This window comes from Pinus tabuliformis, chromosome 5_2, assembly GCF_031772625.1.
Source record: "Pinus tabuliformis cultivar Carrire ecotype Pingquan chromosome 5_2, CPIR1, whole genome shotgun sequence".
NCBI lineage: Eukaryota > Viridiplantae > Streptophyta > Pinopsida > Pinales > Pinaceae > Pinus > Pinus tabuliformis.
The window spans coordinates 260,836,111-260,844,943 of NC_142306.1; the positions used below are offsets into that span (position 1 = coordinate 260,836,111).

At 36.9% G+C, this 8,833-nt stretch overlaps 1 long non-coding RNA gene across 1 annotated transcript; it reads left to right on the top strand.

Annotated features, from left to right (window-relative positions):
- Positions 1-5,919: 5,919 nt before the first annotated feature.
- LOC149158504 (uncharacterized) lies at positions 5,920-7,929 on the top strand. Its single transcript, XR_016262042.1, has 2 exons — positions 5,920-5,974; positions 7,305-7,929. It is a non-coding gene; the product is annotated as an uncharacterized LOC149158504 (long non-coding RNA).
- The last annotated feature ends 904 nt before the right edge of the window (positions 7,930-8,833 follow it).

The window sequence follows — 8,833 nt, forward strand, 5'->3', positions numbered from 1 at the left end:
TCAGACAAGGTACAGTAGACAATGAAGATGACCAGTTTTTCTATCTTACTGATGTAGAGACCCAGTTGTTTCCATAGAAGTTCAACAACTAAATTTAGACTCGTGATTATAATAACACTTTCATCATGATATATATAAGTTGGTCCCTAATCATCCTTTCCCTTGTTAAGTGAGGAAGAAAGAGAGCACAAGTCCTGAAGTACCCTGAGAAATATAGCATAGAAAGAAGCATGGCTTCTGCCTCAAAAGAAACAATGGAGTTCACTCACTGCAACCTTGCTCAACTTTTTTTTTTATATCATTTGGAAATCTTGTAAGGAAAATATGTCAATAGGGAGGTTCCAGTTTCACTAAGTTAATCAATACATCTACATCATGAGAATATACAAGGTTTGAGAATCCTTCACATTCCAACAAGTATTATAACAATCTAAACTCTATTCCAAGAACACTGAGCAGCATTGGTCATAAAATTCCATTTCTCACCTCAACACAAGCACAAAAACGAATCATCATTCTGGTCTATGCTTGTGCTAAACAAGCCAAAAATGCACATAAAGATGCACCCTAAATAGATGTGCTAATACCTTCCGTTCATCCAATGAAGGTGGGTTAGCCCTTAGAGTTGTTTTGAGATTGCGTGAAGAGAAGGCTGGTACTTTGCCTCTGAATTTAGGATAATTCAAGCTATTTGGAAAGGATAAATCTGGAAGAGGTATAGGAATGAGTTTGGCTATTGGGTTTTGATGTTTAGAACAATAAGATGATATGTGTTCTCCAAAACATAAGTAGAAGAAGGCCTGTCTGGGAGACTGATTTTAATAAATTCACAAGATATTATTTCTATCTATTAGGAATCACATCTTAGGTGATTGAGAATAAATAATAGCACAGTTAGATGGATATGCAGGTCTAATTTATAGAACCTCACCCAGAATCTCACTCAAATCTAACACAAGGTATAGTAGACAATGAAGATTACCATTTTTTCTATCTTACTGATGCAGAGACCTAGTTGTTGCCATAGAAGTTCAACAACTAAATTTAGACTCGTGATTATAATAACACTTTCATCATGATATATATAAGTTGGTACCTAATCATCCTTTCCATCGTTAAGTGAGGAAGAAATAGATCACAAGTCTTGAAGTACCCTGAGAAATGTAGCACTAGAAATTTGACTTGAAAGAAGCATGGCTTTTGCCTCATAAAAAACACTAGAGTTCACTCACTACAACCTTGCTCAACATTTTTTTTTATAGAATTTGGAAATTTGGTAATGAAAATATGTCAACAGGGAGGTGCCAGTTTCAATAAATTAATCAATACATCTACATCATGAGAATATACAAGGTCTGACAAACCTTCACATGCCAACAAGGACTATAACAATCTAAACTCTGTTCAAAGAACACTGAGCAGAATTGTTCATAAAATGCCATTTCTCACCTTAGCACAAGCACAAAACCGAATCATCACTGTGTTGTATGCTTGTGTTGAAGAAGCCACAAATGCACATAAAGATGCACCCTAAATAGATGTGCTAATACCTTATGTTCATCCAATGAAGGTGGGTTGGCCCTCAAAGTTGTTTTGAGATTGCATGAAGATAAGGCTGGCACTTTGCCTCTGAATTTAGCATCATTCAATCTATTTGGAAAGGAGAAATATTAAAGAGGTATAGGAATGAGTTTGGCTATTGGGTTTTGATGTTTAGAATGATCAGGGGATATGTGTTCTCCAAAACATAAGTAGAAGAAGGCCTATCTTGGGGATTGATTTTAATAAATTCAGAAGGTATTATTTCCATCCATTAGGAATCACATCCTCAGGTACTTGGGAATAAATAATAGTAGAGTCAACTGGACACGCAGGTCTAATTTACAGATCCTCACCCAGAATCTCACTCAAATCTACTAGTATCATTTCCATGATTTAAATAATGAATGGAGGAGTGTTAATACTCCCATTCACTTAACATAAAAGCGACTATGATTGTCAGAGGATAATACCACATGACTCTCATGCCATATGTGTCCTATTGATAAAATCTATATACCCTTATCAAGGTATTGCAATGCAAGGGCATCGATCGAGAAGAGTCTATATACTCCACACAGAATATTCAATGTTCTCATAGTTGCAATTGAGCCTCAACAATTGTACATTTGTGAGGCATTTAAACTTGTATTCTTGTTACGCCGTAAGGCGTTTCCCTTTGGGATTAACTTCCCTGTATGCCACCGTGTAATGTTTTGAGCCGTTGATCCGTTGTGTTAGACGATTAGATGATTGTTAATCGTTCGATCAATGGAAGGTAGTTGGAACGGTTCACGATATTCACTTGATCAGCGTTCGAGCGCGGATGATGGAACATGGGAGTGGGAAATGCAGCGGCGTGGGAGAGTAGTCGCTCTCTACTTCTAGGTGTGCAGTTGGCAAAGATACAATCCTGTTTGCAGAGGGTATAAGCCGAGTCGGCTCTGGCTGAGCAGTCCAGGTTCGTGGTGTTCATCATGGCGGACGCAATTCTGAGATCAGTGCGGATGGAAATAACAAAGGAACAACAGCCTGGGCTGTAGCCAGACCTGCTGGCTCTAATGTGGCTGTGATGCTCAATGCTAAAGAAAATTAAACTGGATATGGATCTTTTAGTTTATCTGGATAAACTTTAAATCCCAATATGTTTCAGGCATGCTCTTAAGGTTTTGCTTGCGCTCGTGGGTGCCCTGTTAGTATTCAAACTTTAAATCTGAATATGTTGCAGGCATGGTCTTAACGTTTTGCTTGTGCTGGTGGGCGCTCTGTACTGATAGGTTACATAACAGGTATTATTGCTGAAATTCCCTGCTCGATTCTATTAACCGGATTGGTTTTCATGTATTTACTTACCATTTACTTCTTCAGGAGAAGCTTGAATTATAAATTCGAATTCCTATACAATGTCTTTTAAATTCGAATGACTAGCTACGACTTGTGCCGTCATAGGAAATCCTGAAATGAAATGCAAATACGCTGAGAGTCATGAGAAATAAATTCCAGCAGCGAGTTCATGAGAAATAGTCTGAACTATTTCACTGCAGATCCTAATGGAATCAAGGCTATGGTCTATTCTAAGACAAAACAGGAATAGCTCAATTCAGCTATTGTGAATGCAGCTATGGTCTATTCTAAGACAATAGCTATGGTCTATTCTAAGACAATTTCAGGAAACCGATGAGGGAAAAACAAATTAGGTATGTTGTAGTTCTACATTTGGAATTTGGTTTGGAGGTTTTGGGTTTTTGATCATTATTTTCAGTCTTTCCGTCCACGAATTCCAAGTTGGTTTTTGTTTTCAACCTTGCTATTGGTATTGACGCTGTCTTGTTAAGTTCAGATAAAGTTCTTACTTGGGTATTCATATTACTTGTTAAGGCCAACAGTGTTACGCTCAGATTTAAATCTCGAATTTGGTTGAAGTTTTGGATTTCCTGTCATTATTTTCGGTCCCCGAATTCCAAGTTGTATTGTTTTCAACCCTCCAATCGCTATGTGAACTGGCTTGTTACGTCCAGATAATGTTCTTACTTGGGTAATCAAATTATTTGTGAAGGCAAATTGGGTAATGTTTAGATTTATACTTGGAATTTGTTTTGGGTTTTCTATCACTTTTTTCAGGCTTCGAATTCCAAGTGTTTTATTTTCAACCCTGTAATCGGTATCTAGACTGACTTGTTACGTTCAGACCAAGTTCTTAATTGGTAATCAAATTACTTGTCAAGGAAAATTGGGTAATGCTCCGATTTACATCTCTCAATTGTTTTGGAGAGTTTTCTATCATCATTGTCAGCCCCCATATTCCAAGTTGGTTTGTTTTCAGCCCTACAGTTGGCATATAGACCGAGTTGTCATGTTCAGACAAATTTTCTTACTTGGGTAATCAAATTACTTGTTAAGGCAATTTGAGTAATGCTAAGATTTACATATCGAATTTGTTTGGGAGGGTTTGGGTTGTTTATCATTATTTTCAGCTTCCCTAATTACAAGTGTGTTCGTTTTCAAACCCGCAATCAGTATGTAGACCGACTTGTCACGTTAAGACAAAGTTGTTCTCATTTGGGTAATCAAATTACTTGTTAAGGAAATTCGGTAATGCTCAGATTCACATTTGGAATTAGTTTTGGAGGTTTTGAGTTTCGTATCATGATTTTCAGGCCCTGAGTTCCAAGTAGGTTTTTTTTCAACCCTTGAATTAGCGTGCACACTGGCTTGTTAAGTTCAGTCAAACTTCTCGGGTATTAGAATTAGCAAATTGGGTAATGCTTAGATTCGCATCTGGAATTTGGCTGTGGATGCTCAATGCTAAAGAAAATTAAACTGGATATGGATCTTTTAGTTTATCTGGATAAACTTTAAATCCCAATATGTTTCAGGCATGCTCTTAAGGTTTTGCTTGCGCTGGTGGGTGCCCTGTTAGTATTCAAACTTTAAATCTGAATATGTTGCAGGCATGGTCTTAAGGTTTTGCTTGTGCTGGTGGGCGCTCTGTACTGATAGGTTACATAACAGGTATTATTGCTGAAATTCCCTGCTCGATTCTATTAACCGGATTGGTTTGCATGTATTTACTTACCATTTACTTCTTCAGGAGAAGCTTGAATTATAAATTCGAATTCCTATACAATGTCTTTTAAATTCGAATGACTAGCTATGACTTGTGCCGTCACAGGCAATCCTGAAATGAAATGCAAATACGCTGAGAGCCATGAGAAATAAATTCCAGCAGCGAGTTCATGAGAAATAGTCTGAACTATTTCACTGCAGATCCTGATGGAATCAAGGCTATGGTCTATTCTAAGACAAAACAGGAATAGCTCAATTCAGCTATTGTGAACACAGCTATGGTCTATTCTAAGACAATAGCTATGGTCTATTCTAAGACAATTTCAGGAAACCGATGAGGGAAAAACAAATTAGGTATGTTGTAGTTCTACATTTGGAATTTGGTTTGGAGGTTTTGGGTTTTTGATCATTATTTTCAGTCTTTCCGTCCACGAATTCCAAGTTGGTTTTTGTTTTCAACCTTGCTATTGGTATTGACGCTGTCTTGTTAAGTTCAGATAAAGTTCTTACTTGGGTATTCATATTACTTGTTAAGGCCAACAGTGTAACGCTCAGATTTAAATCTCGAATTTGGTTGAAGTTTTGGATTTCCTGTCATTATTTTCGGTCCCCGAATTCCAAGTTGTATTGTTTTCAACCCTCCAATCGCTATGTGAACTGGCTTGTTACGTCTAGATAATGTTCTTACTTGGGTAATCAAATTATTTGTGCTGTGGATGCTCAATGCTAAAGAAAATTAAACTGGATATGGATCTTTTAGTTTATCTGGATAAACTTTAAATCCCAATATGTTTCAGGCATGCTCTTAAGGTTTTGCTTGCGCTGGTGGGTGCCCTATTAGTATTCAAACTTTAAATCTGAATATGTTGGAGGAATGGTCTTAACGTTTTGCTTGTGCTGGTGGGTGCTCTGTACTGATAGGCTACATAATAGGTATTAGTGTTGAAATTCCCTGCTCGATTCTATTAACCGGATTGGTTTGCATGTATTTACTTACCATTTAGTTCTTCAGGAGAAGCTTGAATTATAAATTCGAATTCCTATACAATGTCTTTTAAATTCGAATGACTAGCTATGACTTGTGACGGTCGAATGACTAGCTATGACTTGTGCCGTCACAGGCAATCCTGAAATGGAATGCAAATACGCTGAGAGTCATGAGAAATAAATTCCAGCAGCGAGTTCATGAGAAATAGTCTGAACTATTTCACTGCAGATCCTGATGGAATCAAGGCTATGGTCTATTCTAAGACAAAACAGGAATAGCTCAATTCAGCTATTGTGAACGCAGCTATGGTCTATTCTAAGACAATAGCTATGGTCTATTCTAAGACAATTTCAGGAAACCGATGAGGGAAAAACAAATTAGGTATGTTGTAGTTCTACATTTGGAATTTGGTTTGGAGGTTTTGGGTTTTTGATCATTATTTTCAGTCTTTCCATCCACGAATTCCAAGTTGGTTTTTGTTTTCAACCTTGCTATTGGTATTGACGCTGTCTTGTTAAGTTCAGATAAAGTTCTTACTTGGGTATTCATATTACTTGTTAAGGCCAACAGTGTAACGCTCAGATTTAAATCTCGAATTTGGTTGAAGTTTTGGATTTTCTGTCATTATTTTCGGTCCCCGAATTCCAAGTTGTATTGTTTTCAACCCTCCAATCGCTATGTGAACTGGCTTGTTACGTCCAGATAATGTTCTTACTTGGGTAATCAAATTATTTGTGAAGGCAAATTGGGTAATGTTCAGATTTATACTTGGAATTTGTTTTGGGTTTTCTATCACTTTTTTCAGGCTTCGAATTCCAAGTGTTTTATTTTCAACCCTGTAATCGGTATCTAGACTGACTTGTTACGTTCAGACCAAGTTCTTAATTGGTAATCAAATTACTTGTCAAGGAAAATTGGGTAATGCTCAGATTTACATCTCTCAATTGTTTTGGAGAGTTTTCTATCATCATTGTCAGCCCCCATATTCCAAGTTGGTTTGTTTTCAGCCCTGCAGTTGGCATATAGACCGAGTTGTCATGTTCAGACAAATTTTCTTACTTGGGTAATCAAATTACTTGTTAAGGCAATTTGAGTAATGCTAAGATTTACATATCGAATTTGGTTGGGAGGGTTTGGGTTGTTTATCATTATTTTCAGCTTCCCTAATTACAAGTGTGTTCGTTTTCAAACCCGCAATCAGTATGTAGACCGACTTGTCACGTTAAGACAAAGTTGTTCTCATTTGGGTAATCAAATTACTTGTTAGGGAAATTCGGTAATGCTCAGATTCACATTTGGAATTAGTTTTGGAGGTTTTGAGTTTCGTATCATGATTTTCAGGCCCTGAGTTCCAAGTAGGTTTTTTTTCAACCCTTGAATTAGCGTGCACACTGGCTTGTTAAGTTCAGTCGAACTTCTCGGGTATTAGAATTAGCAAATTGGGTAATGCTTAGATTCGCATCTGGAATTTGGTTTGGTTTTGAATTGTATATCATTAATTTTCAGGCTCCAAATCCCGAGATGGTTTAGTACCATCCCGGTAATCGTTATGTACATTGACTTGTTCATTTTAGAATTTTCTTACAAGGAACCCAAAATTCAAAATTGTAAAGGTTGCAATTTTAACCCTTTTCAGCAATCTGCATTTCTAATTGTGTCTGCATTTTATTGCCAAGAATGTGCTACTTCTCGGTTGCTGTGCTTTATGCAGAATAACTGTAAGCCGATTTGGTTCACTTCTAAAGAACTGTTAACTGTGACGAGGAACATATATTTTATCGCATTTCTGGTCAGTTCTGGACATCGCAGAGCTGCTTTACTTCCAAGGATGACCTTGTAAAAGAAAGGATATTGTCCTTGAGTGGAGAATTGATCTTCATATATGTAAAGGTCATTCAAGTTACATTCTTCCATTTCCACACAGTGTTAGTTTAAGTATATCAAATTCCCCTGATCTTAATGGTGAAAGTAGTTGTATTTACTGGATAACATACAATGTTCTAGCTTTTAATTGGATGGCAGTAGGTTACCCCCAAATTCCATCGAACTTCGTTTGCATATGTAGCATAAACCATACAGCAGCAACAATGAAGCAATGCTATTTCTCTGATGGAGTACAAAATGGCTGAAGGTTCCATGGAGTTTTTTGTTGCACCAAGATAAGAGAGATGCTCTGGTGGGCAGTGTGGAAGGGATGTCAACTGTCCATTGGTGAAATTCTAATAAAATGAAATGGTAGTGTAAACCAAAAAAGGGACTACAAGTGAAAAGACGGCTGACCAAAACAATAAAAAAACAGCCCGGGGTGGAAGGGATTGGTGCTGCCCAAAGTGCAAGGTTTGTCAGTTCTTTGTTGGTGTAACCTTAATAATATTAAATGGGAAAAAATTGACATCTAAAGTAAACTGAAAGAAAGTGACTTGAAAGGTTAAAAACATTGACCTAAGAAAATAAACTAGTATAAATCCATCTTAAGCGTAGATCTTTTAAGCATGGGAGGTTTGCACTTTGGTTTTTAAAACCTCTTTTAGTGCTTAAGATGAATCAATGCCAGTGTTATACAGTAAAATTCATCTTATTAACTTCGAAAAGCTGGCTTTTTTTTCATCAATTTCTTAAATAAGGATGACATTATTGCCTTTTATCCTTTCTGCAGTATTTGCATTTCTATGATGGCATTGTTAAGATGGAACGATCCAAATTGTCCTTTGATTTATCCTTTCTGCAGTATTTGCATTTCTATGATGGCATTGTTAAGATGGAACGATCCAAATTGTCCTTTGATCTGGTTTATTGATTTATTGGAAAAATAATACAGTCAAAAATTTTGAGCTTTTCCCGAAATCCACCAGCTTTATTGGCTGTTCTTATTCTCATAACAATTGGTATATGGCCCGAAGATTTTTTCGCTATATTCTTTGCATCATAGTCGAGCTGTATTCAAGATATTATAGGGTTGTATTACTCAACGATTATCAATGGCATACCTTAGTGTTAGTACTATGATGGGCATTATCACCTTTTGTGATCCAGAAAACAGGTATGCTTATATAATTACTACTATTTCAGCTAGTGTTTTGGATTTCAGCTCCATTGATATTCTCCTAACACACCTTGAAAGGAGCCATTTGTGGTTATGGATAGCTGATAACTCCCCACCTGCTATTAGTTGGCTTTTAGGAGCTGGTTTGAATACAATCAACTCGGAAGGTGTTAAAGATGAGGTTCTTTCCTCTCATT